Source organism: Hypanus sabinus, chromosome 17 (genome assembly GCF_030144855.1).
Source record: "Hypanus sabinus isolate sHypSab1 chromosome 17, sHypSab1.hap1, whole genome shotgun sequence".
Classification (NCBI taxonomy): domain Eukaryota; kingdom Metazoa; phylum Chordata; class Chondrichthyes; order Myliobatiformes; family Dasyatidae; genus Hypanus; species Hypanus sabinus.
Genome location: NC_082722.1, coordinates 77,115,385 through 77,131,325, shown reverse-complemented (window position 1 = coordinate 77,131,325; position 15,941 = coordinate 77,115,385). Strand labels below are relative to the sequence as shown.

At 44.0% G+C, this 15,941-nt stretch overlaps 1 protein-coding gene across 3 annotated transcripts in view; it reads left to right on the top strand.

The window, feature by feature from the left end:
• The window catches only part of LOC132407041 (cadherin-11-like), a 251,172-nt gene that overhangs the window by 58,762 nt on the left and 176,469 nt on the right, over positions 1 to 15,941 (top strand). The window contains exon 2 of one of the 3 annotated variants that reach the window (XM_059993280.1): positions 872 to 1,036. The exons of the other annotated variants lie outside the window; for them this stretch is intronic. The gene's annotated coding sequence lies outside the window, so the exon portion shown is untranslated. The remainder of the gene's footprint in view (positions 1 to 871; positions 1,037 to 15,941) is intronic. 3 annotated transcript variants of the gene reach the window in all.

Here is a 15,941-nt window from a genome sequence, read left to right as displayed (position 1 = left end):
GTACAGGTGCACTGTGTACATAGCCTCCTACTCCAGTTGCTTCATACTTACGACCGTGAGAGTAAGCACTGCTCCGAAGCCGTATTGAAGATTGCTGATGACACCATTGAAGAGGATCCAGAGGAGCTTTGCCAGGGTGATGCTGGGAGTGAAAGGGCTGACATGAGGATCATTTGATGGCTCTGGGCCTCCACTTACAAGAGCTTAGGAAAATGGGGAGGGATCTCATTGAAAGCTAACTTAATATTGAAAGGCATAGACAGAGTGTATATGAAGTGGTGGTTTCCTATAGCGGTTGAGTCTAGGACTAGAAGGCACAGTTTCAGAATGGAGAACGTCCTTTTAGAACAGGGATGAGAAGGAAATGCAAGGGTTCCACAGACTCTTGGTTAATTGTATGGTTCCATGACATTAAAAAAAAGGTTGGGAAGAGAGGGTGGTGAATCTGTGGAATTCATAGCTGCAGATGGCTGTGGAGGCCAAGTCATCGGGTATAATTAAAATGGAGTTTGGATAGAATCTTGTTGAGACAGAGCATCAAAGGTTACAGGGAAAAGGCTGGAGAGTGAGGTTAAGAGGGTTAATAAATCAGTTATGATGGAATGGCGGAGCAGACTCAGTGGACTGAATGGCCTAATTCTTTTTCCATCTCTTATGGTCTAACCTGAAGTTTATTACCTTGAGTGCAGCAGAACTGAGATTCAGTGATGTCGTACATTGAGTAAATGCCATTACTGGCGAGTGCACTTGACCATGAATGATTTTCTGCTGCTGAGGTATATCGACAGTGACAGCTTACTGTCCTCTAGGCCTAATTTAAAAGTTTGTTTTCTTGTCAGTTAAAACTTCTCTACGTTTTCCTTTGTTCCAGATTGAAGGTCAAATTTTGAAGGCAGAATACAAGGTTAATGGCAGCATTCTTAGCAGTGTGGAGGAACAAAGGTATCTTGGGATTCGCATCGATAGATTCCTGAAAGTTGCCATGCCAGTTGACAGGTGGTATGTTGGTCTTCACTAGCTGGGAGATAGAGCTAAGGTAACGTTGCAGCTCTATAAAACTCTGATTTGACCACACTTGGAATTTTATGTTCAGTTCTGGTCGCCACATTACAGGAAGGATATGGAAACTTTAGAGAGGATGCAGAGGAGATGTACCTGAATGCTGCCTGGACTAGAGAGCATGTCTTATAATGAAAAGTAGAGTGAGCTAAGGCTTTTCTCTTTTGAGTGAAGGAGGATGAAAGGTGATTTGATAAGAGGTTTATAAGAGTAGACAGCCAGAAACATAATCCGAGGGCATAAATGACAAATACAAGGTGCATAATTTCAAGGTGATTAGAGGAAATTATAAGGGGAATGTCAGAAATAAGTTTTTTTAAGAATTGTGTGTGGACGAAATGCCATGTCAGAGTTGGTGTTAGAAGCAGATACACCAGGGATGATAGGAAAATGGAGGCTTATGTGGGAGGGAAGGGTTAGATTGATCTTGGAGTAGATTGATAGGTCAGCACAACATTTTTGAGCTGAACAGCAGTATAGCAGAGTACAGGCCCTGTGTTCTATGAAAGGCTTTGGACACTGTTGAAAGACATGAAAACAAGCAATCTATTTATTGAGGGACAATTGTCAAGTCAGCTCCTTTACAAAGTCTATAGGAATGTTAAATTATACATTCATAATTACCCAATACCTCATGTTCTCTTCTCCTTGCTACCATCCGAGAGGAGGTTCAGAAGCTTGAAGGCACACACTCAATGATTTAGGAATAGCTTCTTCCTCATTTCTGAATGGACATTGAAGCCATGAACACTGCCTCACTACTTTTTTAATCTAATTTTGTAATTCACTGTTTTTTTGTCTATTATTATGTATGCATTGTACTGTTGCCGCAAAGTTAACAAATTTCATCTCCTTTGTCAGTGATATTCAGTCTGATTCTGATGGTTTCCAAGGGGGGAAATCATTCTAGCTTTTGAGTCCTGGGTGGATTGAAAGGCGGAGATAGAGTGGACATAGGAAGGATGTTGGGGAGTCTAGGACCAGAGGGCCTTGCTTCTGAATAGAAGGACATTCCTTTAGAGTAGAGATGTGGATTTTTTTTGGCCAGAAGATGATGAATCTGTGGAATTCGTTGTTGCAGATGGATGTGGAGGCCATATTAATGGGTATATTTAAAATGGAGGTTGATATTCATTTGACTAGTGAGGGCTTCAGAGGTTATGTGGGAAAGGCAGGAGAATTGGGTTGAGAGGGAAAATATATCAGCCGCGATTGAATGGCAGAGCAGACTTGATGGGCTAAATGGCTTAATTCTACTCCTATGTCTTTTGGTGTTCTTAAGACATGGGCAGTTCTGGTTATTGGAAGCTGCATTTTTTCTCTGAGGATGTTATGCAGTAGAATATGCGCATTTAACATGAAAGCTGCAAGGTCTACGTCGCCTGGTTGGAAGTGGTCATTTGTCATTGAGCCTGCAGCATGCAAACAGGGCATTGGGCCCAATATGTCCACACCACTCTGGATTAAGCCTTTCTTCCAGCACTAGGCACAATTCAAGTGCCTGTGTAAATACTGGAAAGAACGTGCAAACTCCTTACAGGTAAATTGGTACTGTAAAGCGTTGTGCTAACCAGATCGTGAGGCCAAGTGCCCATCTTATTCTACAGGAAGTCCATTCAGGAGTCTGGTTACTGCAGGATAGAAGCTTGAGTCTGGTGTGTGTGTTGCTTTCAGGCTTTTGTATCTTCTGTCTGATGGGAGAGAGGAGAAGAGAGAATGTCCGGGATGGGTGGGGTCCAGGATTATCTTGGTTACAGACACAGCGAGGATTACCTGCCTCATCTTCACGTAGGAATGTCCGGGGTGGGTGGGGTCCAGGATTATCTTGGTTACAGACACAGCGAGGATTACCTGCCTCATCTTCACGTAGGAATGTCCGGGATGGGTGGGGTCTAGGATTATCTTGGTTACAGACACAGCGAGGATTACCTGCCTCCTCTTCACATAGACGTGACACCATTGGACCGAATATCTCAAATACCACTCTGTCAGATCGATACCATTTTGACAGAGAGTAATACTGGACTTAATATTTTATAGATGACAGCAGTGCCCTTTAAATTTCTCTACAGCTCTGGCTTCTCTGGAGCTCAAACAAAGCGCATCAAAAAATTGAAGATTCAACTCCGCAGTCTGAGCAGTCAGGAGAAAATGAGAAGTGACAGGTTATGAAACAAAAGGAATCTTTTGCTTTTAACTGACAAAGCAAGTCCCGTCTCTCTCCTGCTCAGGGTCTGCAAGTGGGTCTACGAAGCGAGATGTTTATTTTGAGTCTCTCTCAAAGCAAGGAAGTCTTAAAGGGGCAGAGGAGAGTATCTTTGCCTCCTCTAAGGCAGATATTTTTCATTGTCAATCACTGATCAGTGTTCCAATGCTGAGGAAGATACTCCCCCCTTGGGTGGTACTGCCCAGTAATCCCAGTCGTGGGTCAATTTACATGATCAAGTAACCTACTAACCAATATGTTTTGGTAAAAAAATCATGCATTCCATGGGGACGACGTACAAACTCCTCACAAAGAATGCCAGGTCTGAAATCTGAACTCTGATGCCCTGAGCTGTAATAGTGTTGTGCTAACGACTATCCTACCAGAGCACCCCATGGTATAAAAAAGAAAATGCAAGCTGCCTGCTTGGCCCATTGAACCTGCTCGTGGATAATTGCCTAGAAAGAGCCCTTTATTCCCTCTAACTCCCTGTGTCCTGTTCATTTCTCTACCCTGTAGAAAATCATCTAACTCCGTGGTATATGCAAAATGTGAGAGGAACTCAGCAGGGTAGGCAGCATCTCTGGAAATGACTAAACAGCTGGCATTTCGGGCCAAGGCTCTTCATCGGGACTGGAAAGGAAGGGGGAAAACCAAGAGTCAGAAGGTGGGTGGGGGTGGTGGGAAGGAGGACAAGATGGAAGGTGAAAAGTAAAGTCAGATGGGTGGGGGAGGGGGATGAGGTAAGAAACAGGGAGGTGAAGGTGGAAACGGACAGCTGAGAGAAAGGAATCTGATTGTTGAGGAGAGTGGCTCACAGGAGAAAGTGGAGGAGGAATTGAATTGAAATGAGTTCACTTTTTCAATTGAGGGGCACCATGGGGATGTGACAGACAGGTGAGGAGAAGAGCTAAGAGACCAGAGTGGGAAATTGAACATGAGGGAAAGGGAAGGGGAAAAGTATTACCTGAAGTTGGAGAAATCGATGTTGGAGCAATCATTTTGGAAGCTATCTAGCTGGAATATGAGGTACGTCTTTTCCACCCTGAGAGTGGCCGCATCATGGCAGATGAGGAGGCCATGATGGAATTGGAATGGGGAGAGAAGTTAAAATGCTTCCACTGTAATACCCTTATCATGGTGTTCTGGAATTAATGGGGTACTGAGGTTTTATTTTCTGTCATCAGTGAACAGTTTTGAATATGGAAGCTCATGCAACTGCTGAAGATATAAAAATGAATCTAAATATTTTATTGTTTTATTTATTTAGAGATGCACCACAGTAACAGGCCCTTCTGACCCAACAAGACCCCACTGTCCAATTACACCCCTGTGACCAATTAACCTATTCACCTGTATGTCCTTGGAATGTGAGAGGATACCATACCTTGGAGCAGGTTAGAGGTGGGCTGAAGGGCCTGTTCTGGGCTGACCTGTTCTATGTCCCTATGTACATACATCCTTCTCCACAGATGCTGCTGGACATGCTGAGTATTTCCTATATGCTCTGACTTTGGATCCCAAATATGCATCTCATTGGGCCATAAGTTTTAAAGGGATTTTCCATTCTACACACAACACCAAAGGCTGTTCATGTACATGTACATGTAACACTTGTAGCTATGATGGTATAAACAAGATGTTTAAATGTAGAGAGAGTCAAAAGGCATAGATTGAATTCTGGTCCCAGAATTTGTCGATAAATATTGCCAAAAGCAACCTATTAATCCACTTCTGTTACCTTGAAAGTTCCAGATACTGGTGAATTATGGATTATAAGCAAATCTGCTTGCTGGAACTTAATCTATCTCTATAGTTGGTGGTTCAACCATCATATTCGTATCTTTGTAAGAATCCTCCAATTAAGTTCCAACTTGCATAGATCTGCAATTTCCTTTTCTACATATCACCTCTCAGTTCTTACTTCATCACCTCCTTCCCCAGCCACCTGGTCTCGCCTATCATTTTCTAGCTTGTACTCCTTCTCCCCCAACCTCATTCTGGCTTCTTCCCACTTCCTTTCCAGTCCCAAAGAAAGGTCTCTGCCTGAAGCATCTACAGGTTATTTCCGTCCATAATTGCTGCCTGACCTGCTGAGTTCCTCCAGCATTTTCTGTGTGTTGCTCTGGATTTCCAGCATCTGCAGAATCTCTTGTGATTCTGATTTATAGTCTACAAAACTTTACAGTGCAGGAACAGGCCCTGTATCTATAATATCACCACAGCCAGTCGGATATGGTAGCACACAGGAGACAGAAGATGTCTTGAAGCTTATTAATTAGTTTTGAGGGGATGATAGTATTGAATGCTGAGCTGTAGTCAATAAAAAGCATCCTGAAGTCCCGAAGAAGGGTCTCGGCCTGAAATGTCGACTGTTTATTCACTTTCATAGATTCTGCCTGACCTGCTGAATTCCTCCAGCATTTTGTGTGTATTGCTCTGCAATTCTCTGTTCTGATTATATACCTGATTTGCCGAATCTGCTTCCACAGCTCTCACAAACAGTGAGCAGCAGATCAGAACAAGGGCTAAAAGAAAAATATCCCCATCTTTCCACCTCCCTACACTCCTGTCAGTTATATATTTTGTCAGTAAAAATAGCAGTATTGTTCACAAGGATTTTAAAACCAGTATTCAAGGCGGGTTGACTGGTTGGACCAGCTATGGGATCTGGTTGGAGCTTCGGGCTGAATTTGATTTGATCTATCTCTGGTCTGGTTGATACTGCTACTGTGGTAATTTGTCACTGACACTGGTTACTCAGTTGGCTCTGGCAGGAAACTGTTTATGATCATGGTGAAGTACTTTCAATTTCAGTTCAGCACTAAATGGTTTGGAGGTCATGTTTGCTGATGTGACAAGAACTGGTAACAGTATGAGTTTAAATAAAAAGGGTTGTACGCAGACATACAATTCACTTTTCTTCATTCCTCTCTCCCTCTTTCTTTGTTTTTTTCTCATCCATCTCTCTCTCTTCCTGTTCTCTCTCTGCCTCTCTTTTTTCTATCTTCTCTATCTCTCTCCATCTCCCTCCCTCTCACCCTCCCCCTCTCTCCCCACTTCCCCCTCTCTCTCCCCTCTTTCCCCCTCTCTGTCTCCTCTCTCCCTTTCTCCTCCCTTTCTCCCTCTCTCCTCCATCCCTCCCCACTCTCTCCCTCTCCCACTCCCTGTCATTATCATTAGTAACTCTCATTATCCTAGCACTGAAGCTGACACAAACACAAATCATGATATTCAGCTTGTAACCTTCCCTTTTTGTCCTGGTGTTCACAGACTCAGATGCACCAAAGAATTTGATGACCAATGTAGGAACCACGGTGGCTAATTTGAACACCAGCCCCCATAAACAGCAACAAGACAACGAGGCAATCAATAATTGCTGTTGGAGGAGGTTGATCAGTATATTGGTGAGAACTTCACTGCAGTTCTTGGGGCACAAATTATTTGTATTGATCCAAGAGGAGAGGCAAGATCTCGATTGAACTGTGCAGAAGTTGAGTATTATGTAACTGGTTTAGCATAAACTGGATTAACTCTAGAAAAAAGGTCTGATCATACATTTAACTTGCACTTCTAAAAAGCTTCTGATCGTCCAAATAGAAGCAAAGTGTCCTTTGCCCACTGAACAACATACCAATCATCTTCTGATTCATATATTTAGGGATTGGTGATGATAGTCAAACCCCCTCAGGAACTTCACTCCAAATCTATAGCACCACTCCAGTGCAGTGGTGAGGAGGTGCTGCACACTTAACGTTCAAAGTAAACTTATTATCGAAGTACATATGTGTCGTCATATACAATCCTGAGATTCATCTTCTTGCGGACAAACACAGTAAATACAAGAAACCCGATAGAATCACTGAGAGACCCCACCCAACAGGACAGTCAAACAACCAGTGTGCAAAAGGCAACAAAATGAGCAAATACAAAGAAAGAAAAAAAGAGAGATATAATAATAACAATAAGTAAGCAATAAGTATCGAGAATGAGAAGTGAAGAGTTCTTGAAAGTGAGTCCCTAATTTTTTGAGAACAGTTCAGTGATGGGGTGAGTGAAGTCATCTGCTCTGATTCAGAAGCCTGATAGTTAAAGTGTAGTAACTGTTCCTGAACCTGTTGGTGTGGGTCCTGAGGGTCCTCTACCTCCTTCCTGATGCCAGCAGTGCGAAGAGAGCATGGGCTGGGTGGTGGGTATCCCTGATGATGGATGCTGCTTTCTTGTGCCAGCGCTCAAAGGTGAACAGCGGACAGTTGTTTTGAGTGGTCCATTATTTATCCCCCAACTATCACCATTATGGTCAGGTCCTCCCTCCACAGATGCTGTGTGGCCTGCTGGGTATTTACAGCAACCTTCGGTTTTTGATTCTAGATTATCTATAATTATTGCTCTTTAATAATGATGATTTAAAGATTTCAAGTGTAGCTTTGTTTGTCACATGCACATCAAAACATAGAGTGAAATGTGTCATTCGCGCCTATGATCGACAGAGTCGGAGGATGTGCTGGGACCAGCCTGTAAGTGTGCCACACTGTTGGTGCAAATGCAGCATGCCCATAATTCACTAACCCGTGTGGGAGGAAAGCAGAGCATCTGGAGGAAGCCCACACAGTCATGGGGACAACATACTAACTCCTTACAGCCAACGGCAGGAATTGAACACCAATCTCACAGCTGCCGTCGTAAAGCTCTATGCTCAGATGGAGTTGCTTCCCCCTACATTGCTCTAGGGCAGGCATGGGCAAACTACGGCCCGCAGGCCATATGCGGCCTGTTAAGCTTTTTATTCCGACCCGCAGAACTTGATGAAATTATATTAATAAACCTTGTTAACGCTTTTCCCCCGCAATTCTGGCGTATTCCCAATAGATGACGCACTCTATATACATTGACCTTTGTTGAGGTGCAGCGTATTACTCCACATTTGCGCTTTACTCTTCGTTCGGCTCGACCTATTTGTGTGAACAGGCGTTCAGCGTCATGAACATCAACAAAGCCAGCCATAGATCCAAGTTAACTGACCAACACCTCAGATCCATCCTGAGAATCGCCACAACAAAACTAAATCCAGACTTTGATGCGCTGGCTAAAAAGGGAGACCAACAACACTGTTCCCACTGAAATTAAAAATAAGTTTCTTTGTTGTGTAAATGTAAAAAATGCATTTGAAAATATTTTTTCAATAAGCCTTACATGTTACATGTCATTTCTGTTAAGTGATGGACATGAGTAGTGCGCAGGTGCACGTACGTTCTCAAAATTAAAAAAATGCGCTCCAGATCAAATAACGCGCTCCACATACTGGCGCGCTGTCACTGTTCTGTCTTTGTGCTGGTCGTTGTTGAGTTTTGGCACAGGGGACAATTGAATAAGAAGGAGCAGGACAAGTAGACCTGCATTTCCTACCGTTTTTGAAATAAAGACAGTCAGGAGGAGAGTGATGATGATAATATCTTGAAGGATAACAGAATTTTCAGTGCTTTAAAATAATAACTGTTACTATTAAAAAAAGCTGTATTTTATTCATTTAATTTTCAGTGTTTTAAAAGTCATTTCAATAAATAGCTAAATACCATGGGACTTCAAAGACAGATATTTTGTTGTAATGCATTTGTTCATTTTCAATTGAAATTAAAGCACATGTTTTCTACATATCCCATGATATTTTATTTTCTCTTATGAGGTGTATTACCAAAACACTCCGTCCATCTGCTCCTGGTCTGGCCCCCCTGTCAAATTTTAGAACCCTCTGTGTCCCACAAGTCAAAAAGTTTGCCCACCCCTGCTCTAGAGGCACTACAGTGAGAAACAGCTTCCCCTGGCTACACACCATTAACGTAGCCCTCTTCTGTGGCCTTTGATCTCAGTATTTTGCGATAGAGTTAATGGTTTCATCCTGGGAGCTCGTTCCCTTGTTGTGTTGAGGATAACATTTTGTTTTAATCTTCCATCTTACTGCGGGCTGTTTCATTCTAAACCTGGTTCTGCATTGGCAACCCCTTACAAAGAGCCTGCTCTCGGTTACATTTTTATAGTGGCGCTCCTCGGAACCTGAGATGTGTTCATTGCATTTCACTCAGACCCAGGAGCACGCATCAGAAAGAAAAATGAGCAGCAAATAATTCCTATTGGCTGCTTTGGGCAAAGAAAAATTCAACTTGTTTTATGAGATGAAAACAAAAGTTGTGTTGCTTCTTCATCCCTTTATCTTTCCCACCCACATTCTCGCTCACCACCTCATCCTCCACTGTTCCAAGGATAGGCCTCCTCTTGACCTCACTTACCACCCTTCCCTCTTCTTCTTATCCCCTCTCTGACCTCTTGCCCCTTCTCCTCACCAGACTATCACCTCCCACTGCTGCCCCTCCTTTCTCCCATGATCCACCCTCCTCTCCAATCACATTCCTTCCACTCACCGAGCTTCACCTACCACTTTCTAGCCTGTCCTCCTTTCCCTCTTCACACTTTTTTATTCTGGCATCTCCCCCCACTTTTCTTTCCAGTCCTGAAGAAGGGTCTCAGCCTGAAAAGTCAACCGTTTATTAATTTCCATAGATACTGCCTGACATGCTGAATCCCTAGAGCATTTTGTGTGTGTTTCTCTGGAATTCCACCATCTGCAGAATCTCTTATGTTTGTGAACTTTACTTGTTTGATGTTTCACTGCTATTTGGACCACCCATGTGTGTTGGAACTCTTTCCTATACACGAGATTCTGCAGATGCTGGAAATCCAAAGCAATGCAACAAAATACTGGAGGAACTCAGCAGGTCAGGCAGCATCTATGGAGAAAAAAACCAGTCAGTGTTTCAGATTAAGACCCTTCTTCCAGATTAGGAAGAAAAGGGGAAGATGCCAGAATAATAAAGTGTGTGGAGGGGAAGGAAGGCAAGCCAGAAGGTGATAGGTGAAGCCCGGTGGGTGGAGGAAGCGGGTATGAAGTAAGAAGCTTGGATGTGATAGGTGGAAAATGCAAGGGGCTAGAGAAGAAGGAATCAGATTGGAGAGGAGAATGGGCCATGGGAGAAAAGGTGCCTGATTGATTCCGTCTGTAATGTTCTACAGTAAGATAAGAAATAGGTGCAGGAGTAGGTCACTTGATCCTTTACAGTTGCCTTTCCTCCATATTCAGTAACTCTATGCTAATCATCTTCCTCGGCTTGATTTCAAAGTTCAAAGCAAATTAATCATCAAAGTCCATATATATCAACATGTACTATGCTGAGATGCATTTTCCTGTGGCAATTCATAAATAGAAAGAAACACAATTTAATCAATCAAAAAGCACATACAACAGATAGATAAACAACCAATATGCAAATATAAAAAGAAAAAAATTAGTAATAAGTAATAAATATCAAGGACATAAGTGGAATCAGTTCAGTGTCGGGGTGAGTGAAGTTATCCACTCTGGTTCAAGAGCTTGTTCCTAAACCTGGTGTTGAGAAACTTGAGGATCCTGTACCTCTCTCCTTGATGGCAGTGGTGAGAAGAAAGAATTTGCTTGCTGATGCACCATCAGTAACTCTCTGAGACGTGAGGTGAGATATAGGCTTTTACTGGCTGGAAGAAAGAACAAGCAGCAATTGACCACCACACTGCATCCTGGAGACTGAGACCGGGGCTGTGTAGGAGCCACAGGAGCAGTCAGCGTGGGGGGGGGGGGGGGGGGCGTGTCCAGACAGGTAACTGTAGTCACCACACTTGCACTATCTCAATCTTGATAAATTTGTTTTCTATCTAATACACTTCTGATTGCTGTATTAAATATACTTAGTGTCTAAGCTTCCACTAGATAAATTTTCGATCACACACAAGCGAAAATGTGCAGGTGCAGGAAATACAAGCAGCACACACAAAATTCTGGGGTAATTCAGCAGGCCAGACAGCCTCCATGGAAAAGAGTCCAATTGTTGTTTCGGGATGAGACCCTTCAGCATGATTGGTTGTGATTAGCCAGAACTTCAAAGGTTACAGAGAGAAGGCAGGAGATTGGAGTTGAGAGGTATAGTAAGTCGGTCATAATGAATGACAGTCAGACTCAATGGGCTGAATGGCCTAAATCTGCTCCTATGTCCTATGGTGTTATGGACCTCTTGGTTGAGAATTCCATTGATTTGGCTCATAATCCTTTCTGCTAAGCATTTGACCCCTAGTTCGAGATGTTTTCTTTGTGGAAATGTGAAATGGGAGATAATTGAAAAAAATAAAAACACAGCAAGATGTAATCTAAACATGCTGATTGTTAATGGCTCTGTGAAACTGAGAGACATTTCACTGAAAGCAAATGCCCGTGTTCTTGAATCAGCTTAGGCAGATTTCTTCAAAGCATTTTTCATCATTTCATTTATGGGGAGGGATTTTTTTTTGCAAAATAAAATGTGTTTGTGAAGCAAAGCATTTCCTGAGAAGGGTCATTCAGCTGTGGACAAGTCTGCCATTGTCCTGGGTTTTGCTGGTTAAGTAGTGGGGAGATTAGAATGTGTAATGTGGAACAATAGTGCTTTTCACTACTGTGTTTCAAAGCTCAATCTCTCTGCTTTTCTCTCTCTTTCCCTCTCTCCCTCTTCTCTCACTTTTTCTTCCATCTCTCTCCCTCCTGCTCCCTTCTCTTTCTTTCCCTTTTCTCCTCTCTATTTCTCTCTCTGTCATTCTTTCCATCTCTCACCCTTTTTCACATTTACTCTCCCCTCCACTCTCTCCCCTTTCCCTCCTCTCTCTGTCATTCTTTCCAGCTTTTTCTCATTTACTCTCCCCTCCTCTTCCTCCTCTTTCTTTCTCTCTCTCTTACTCTCTCCTTCCCCCTCTCTTTCACTTTGTAGCCCTTTCTCTCTCCCTATCCCTGTCCTTGTCTGAGGCTGACATGAGACAAACTCAATCTCTGCTCACGTTGAACAGGCAGCTCAGGGACAGATAACCTTTCTGATCTACATCAACCTCCCTGCATTACTATAGCAGCTTCTCACAGCCGCAGGACAATCCAAAGCACTCTACAGCCAATAAAATTATTTCTGAAGTGCAGTCTCGGAAATAGAGACAGAAGTAGATTTTGTAATGATCTGACTGCTATTATAACATCCATGAGGACAATTCAATGCCCTGGTTTAGATTTGCAGAGAATAGCAGAGTGTGTTCTACAACAGTGGGGCCTTGGAGTAGATGCTAATGTTTCACTGAAAGTGGAGTTACAGGTAGATAGGTTAGTGAAGAAATCTTTGTACTCTGGTCTATATCAGCCAGGGCAGTTGGTGGGGGAGGGGGGAAGTGACCATGGAGCAGCTATGGTAGTCAAGCTTAAGAGGCATTTAGACAGACACATGAACAGGCAGGGAAAAGAGTGATACAGACCACATGCATTTCAGATGAGATTAGATTAGATTGCCTTCATAGTTGGAATTGCAATAACAATACAGAATAAAGTGTTACAATTACGGAGAAAGTGCAGTGCAGGTGGACAATAAGGTGCAAGATCAAAATAACGTAGTTTGTGAGGTTAAGTGTCCACTTTATCATATTAGGGAACCATTCAATAGTCTTACAATAGCAGGGTAGAAGCTATTCTTGAGCCTGGTGGTGTGGGCTTTTAGGCTGTTGTATCTTCTGCCCAGTTGGAGAGGGAATATCCAGGGTGTTGTGGTCTTTGACTATGACGGCTGCTTGACTGAGGCAGTGAAAAGCGTAGATGGAGGGAGGCGGGTTTCTGTGATGTACTGACTGGCATCCCGAACCCTGCAGTCACATGCAGAGCAGTTACTGTACCAAGCCAGGATGCTTTCCAGGGTGCATTGATAGAAATCGGTAAAGGTTGATGGGGACATGATGAATTGTTTTAGCCTCCTGAGAAAATAGAGGCTTTGGTGATTTTTCTTGGCCTGGTTTCTATGTGCTTGGATCCATCCATGTGGTTGCAATGGTTTTACACAGATGGGCTGAAGGGCCTGTGTCTACGGTGTGATACAGGGGGAGGGAATGATGTGCTTAGTGATGGGAGTAGAATGACGTCTATTTAGAAGAGAGCTGAGAAGGAATTTATTTAGTTATGGACAGATATAGTTGCTAAGTTATTGGTATATTGAAAGTGGAGGTTATAAGTTCTTAAAAAAAATAAAAACACAAAATGCTGGCAGAACTCAGCAGGCCAGACAGCATCTATGGGAAGAGGTAGTGACGACGTTTCGGGCTGAAAGCCTTCATCAGGAGTGAAGTAACATGGGATGGTCGAGCGGGGGATAAGAAGTGGGGGGAGGGATGAAGTAGAGAGCTGGGAAGTGATAGGCTGGAGGGAAATGGGCTGGGGGAAGGTGGAGAATTATGGAAAATAAAAGAGAAAGAAAGATAGGGCTGGAGGGAGATTATAGTGGGGGGGAAAAAAGAGAGAAAGAGAACCAGACTAAAGTTATAGATAGGGATGGGGTAAGGGGGGGGCAGGGGTGTCAACGGAGGTCCGTGAGTTGGATGTTCATGCCAGCGGGAAGGAGGCTACCTAGGCGGGAGATAAGGTATTGCTCCATCGACCTGCGTGTGGCCTCATCTTGATGGTAGAGGAGGCCTTGGACAGACATGTCGGAGTGGGAGTGGTCTGTAGAATTGAAGTGTGTGGCCACAGGGAGATCCTGCCACTGCTGGAGGACCGAGCGTCGGTGTTCGGCGAAACGGTCTCCCAGTCTTTGGCGGGTCTCCCCAATGTATAAATGGCCACATTGGGAGCACTGGATACAGTATATCACCCCAGCTGACTCGCAGGTGAAGTGATGATTCTTCAATTCCACTTGAATTCCACAGACCTCTCCCACTCCGATATGTCTGTCCATGGCCTCCTCGACCGTCAAGATGAGGCCACACGCAGGTCGATGGAGCAATATCTTATCTCCCGCCTAGGTAGCCTCCTACCTACCGGCATGAACATCCAACTCACAGACCGTTGATACCCCTGCCCCCCCTTACCCCATCCCTATCTATAATTTTAGTCTGGTTCTCTTTCTCTCTCTTTTTCCCCCTCACCATAATCTCCCCCCAGCCCTACCTTTCTTTCCCTTTTATTTCCCATAGTTCTCCACCTTCCCCCTAGCCTATCACTTCCTAGCTCTCTACTTCATCCCTCCCCCCACTTCTTATCCCCCCTTGACCATACCCTGTTACTTCACCCCTGATGAAGGGTTTCAGCCTGAAACGTCATCATTACCTCCTCCCATAGATGCTGTCTGGCCTGCTGAGTTCTGCCAGCATTTTGTGTTTTTATTTATTTCCAGCATCTGCAGATTCACTCATGTTGCCTGGTTATAAGTTCTTGCTTGGTCAGGGCATCAAAGTGTATGGGGGGAAGGCAGGAGAATGGGTTGAGAGCGAAAGTAAATCGGCCATGGTGGAGCAGACTTGATGGGCTGAGCGGCCTAATTCTGCTTCTATGTCTTATGGTCTTAGGAGCTGAATTTGGCCATCTACCTTTTGAATCAGCACCGCTATTTGTATCATGGCTGCTCCATTTTCCTGTTGCTAGCTTTGATAATTATGTTTAAGAATCTGAACCCATGGCTGGGTGCTACCGTGTTCAATCTGCCTCATATGATAGGTTGAATTGTGCCTGGGGAGCAGGATTGCTTCAGGGCTGTTTCTGCATGCCTGCTCTAATAAGAAGAGTGCTATGATTTGAGGCCAAGGTAAGGCTGGATCTGCTCTGATCAGCCTCAACATGTATTCCAGCATGACCTGGGGAAGTGAAGTTCAGGTGCAACATTTGGATTCCTTCAGCTTGCTTCGGTGAATTCAATCTCAATTTTGATCTGGGGTTGGCTCTGGTGAGGGCTTCAAAGAATGTGGGGAGAAGGCAGGAGACTGGGATTGAGGGAGATAATAAAATCAACCATGATTGAATAGCAGAGCAGACTTGATGGGCCAAATGGCCTATTTCTGCTCCTCTGTCATAATATCTTATGGTGGTATCCCAGTAGTCTTGCTTCAGGTAAACTGTGAAGATGGATCAGTTAGTGGATGTTGCCTAACCCACACTTTGTCCAAGTGACACATCCACCCCTCTAGTTCATCTTCCACGTCCTTCTAATCTGTTTGTGAACTCTTCCCACCCTCCCTCTTCAACTTCCTCCAGGACCTCAGCTCTTCTTATACCAACCCAGTTTTTGTTGGACCTTTGTCATTGGCCCTGCCTTCAGTTGACTGAACTAGTTTTCCTTCCCAAAGCTTTCAGCTTCTCCATTACAGTTTCTCTGACATCCACCCATGTGGCCAGGCTGCCCTAGATCCTCCTCATGATAGGTGTTACATTTTGTTTAATAATAATTGGGGTGTCATGGTAGCGTAATGCTATAAAAGCCCTGGTGACGTGGATTCAATTCCGCCGCTGTCTGTAAGGTATTTCTATCTCCTCATCATGACCACAAGCCTTAAACATAATTAGCGAAAGTCAGCTGCAGGATGTCTTGACTTCTGTTTCTCTGGGTCTATCTCACACTTCGGGTGCTCTGGAGCACCCAGAGGAAACCCACGTGATCACAGGGAGAATTTATAACCACAACACCGGGAGGCGCTGCAGCTGTGCGTGGTGACTTTACCAGTTGTACCAATGCACTGCAATTCCATCTGCCAATTTCTCTCATTGCTTCCCATGACCATGTGGGTTTCCTCTGGGTGCTCCAGTTTCCACCCACATTCCAAAGATGGA